Source organism: Scyliorhinus torazame, unplaced genomic scaffold (assembly GCF_047496885.1).
Source record: "Scyliorhinus torazame isolate Kashiwa2021f unplaced genomic scaffold, sScyTor2.1 scaffold_1332, whole genome shotgun sequence".
Classification (NCBI taxonomy): Eukaryota; Metazoa; Chordata; class Chondrichthyes; order Carcharhiniformes; family Scyliorhinidae; genus Scyliorhinus; species Scyliorhinus torazame.
Genome location: NW_027309059.1, coordinates 1 through 2,500, shown reverse-complemented (window position 1 = coordinate 2,500; position 2,500 = coordinate 1).

Genomic DNA, 2,500 nt, shown 5'->3' with positions numbered 1-2,500 from the left:
GGAAAGTGGTTTATGACTTGTCCAGAGAAGAAAGTGGTTTATGACTTGTCCAGAGAGGAGAGTGGTTTATGACTTGTCCAGAGAGGAAACTGGTTTATGACTTGTCCAGAGTGGAAAGTGGTTTATGACTTGTCCAACTGGTTTATGACTTGTCCAGAGAGGAAACTGGTTTATGACTTGTCCAAAGAGGAAAGTGGTTTATGACTTGTCCAACTGGTTTATGACTTGTCCAGAGAAGAAAGTGGTTTATGACTTGTCCAGAGAGGAGAGTGGTTCATGACTTGTCCAGAGAGGAGAGTGGTTTATGACTTGTCCAACTGGTTTATGACTTGTCCAGAGAGGAAACTGGTTTATGACTTGTCCAAAGAGGAAAGTGGTTTATGACTTGTCCTGAGAAGAAAGTGGTTTATGACTTGTCCAGAGAGGAAATTGGTTCATGACTTGTCCAGAGAGGAAAGTGGTTTATGACTTGTCCAGAGAAGAAAGTGGTTCATGACTTGTCCAAAGAGGAGAGTGGTTTATGACTTGTCCAACTGGTTTATGACTTGTCCAGAGAGGAAAGTGGTTTATGACTTGTCCAGAGAAGAAAGTGGTTTATGACTTGTCCAGAGAGGAGAGTGGTTTATGACTTGTCCAGAGAGGAAACTGGTTTATGACTTGTCCAGAGTGGAAAGTGGTTTATGACTTGTCCAACTGGTTTATGACTTGTCCAGAGAGGAAACTGGTTTATGACTTGTCCAAAGAGGAAAGTGGTTTATGACTTGTCCAACTGGTTTATGACTTGTCCAGAGTGGAAAGTGGTTTATGACTTGTCCAACTGGTTTATGACTTGTCCAGAGAGGAAACTGGTTTATGACTTGTCCAAAGAGGAAAGTGGTTTATGACTTGTCCAGAGAAGAAAGTGGTTTATGACTTGTCCAGAGAGGAGAGTGGTTTATGACTTGTCCAACTGGTTTATGACTTGTCCAGAGAGGAAACTGGTTTATGACTTGTCCAAAGAGGAAAGTGGTTTATGACTTGTCCAGAGAAGAAAGTGGTTTATGACTTGTCCAGAGAGGAGAGTGGTTTATGACTTGTCCAACTGGTTTATGACTTGTCCAGAGAGGAAACTGGTTTATGACTTGTCCAGAGTGGAAAGTGGTTTATGACTTGTCCAACTGGTTTATGACTTGTCCAGAGAGGAAAGTGGTTTATGACTTGTCCAACTGGTTTATGACTTGTCCAGAGAGGAAACTGGTTTATGACTTGTCCAGAGTGGAAAGTGGTTTATGACTTGCCCAATATTGTTTTGGTTAATGAGTTGTCACTTCAACTTGCGGCTGCGGTTTTGCTTGAATAACTGTTGCCGGGGCTTAATACACGTCCCAGCGGGCGAATTTGAAGGGGGTGCCCGGGCTTGGGGTCACGTTGGTGGGGTGGTGGAGGGTCTGTGTGCCCTTCGGTCCTGGTCCCGTTGGGAAGGAGGTAGGCGTGCTGCCGAGTGTGCTTCCCCGGACGGGAGGAGCGGTTCAAATCGTGTGCCTTCGGCGGTGGCGGGGAGAGAGCGCAGCTGGGGCGGGTGCGGTGTGGAGACGGAGTCCCTTCTTCCCCGAGGGGGCTAGGGCACTGCCGGTGCGGGGTGCAGGCTTACGGCCCGGTGCCTTTTGGTGTTGGGGGTTGCGGTTGGGGTTCGGTTTAGGGTTAGGCGATAGGGTTAGGGATAGGGTTAGGGTTAGGGATAGGGTTAGGCGATAGGGTTAGGGATAGGGTTAGGGTTAGGGTTAGGGATAGGGTTAGGGTTAGGGTTAGGGATAGGGTTAGGGTTAGGGTTAGGGATAGGGTTAGGGGTTAGGGATAGGGTTAGGGTTAGGCGATAGGGTTAGGGTTAGGGATAGGGTTAGGGTTAGGCGATAGGGTTAGGGTTAGGGATAGGGTTAGGGTTAGGCGATAGGGTTAGGGTTAGGGATAGGGTTAGGGTTAGGGATAGGGTTAGGGTTAGGGTTAGGGATAGGGTTAGGGTTAGGGATAGGGTTAGGCGATAGGGTTAGGGTTAGGGTTAGGGTTAGGGTTAGGGATAGGGTTAGGGTTAGGGATAGGGTTAGGGTTAGGCGATGGGGTTAGAGCTAGGGTTAGGGTTAGGGTTAGGGATAGGTTTAGGGTTAGGGGATAGGGTTAGGGTTAGGGATAGGGTTAGGGTTAGGGTTAGGGTTAGGCGATAGGGTTAGGGATAGGGTTAGGGTTAGGCGATAGGGTTAGGGATAGGGTTAGGGTTAGGGTTAGGGATAGGGTTAGGGTTAGGGTTAGGGTTAGGGATAGGGTTAGGGTTAGCCGTTAGGGGATAGGGTTAGGGTTAGGGATAGGGTTAGGGTTAGGGTTAGGGATAGGGTTAGGGTTAGGGATAGGGTTAGGGATAGGGTTAGGGTTAGGCGATGGGGTTAGAGTTAGGGATAGGGTTAGGGTTAGGGTTAGGGATAGGGTTAGGGTTAGGCGATAGGGTTAGGGATACGGTTAGGGGTAGGAT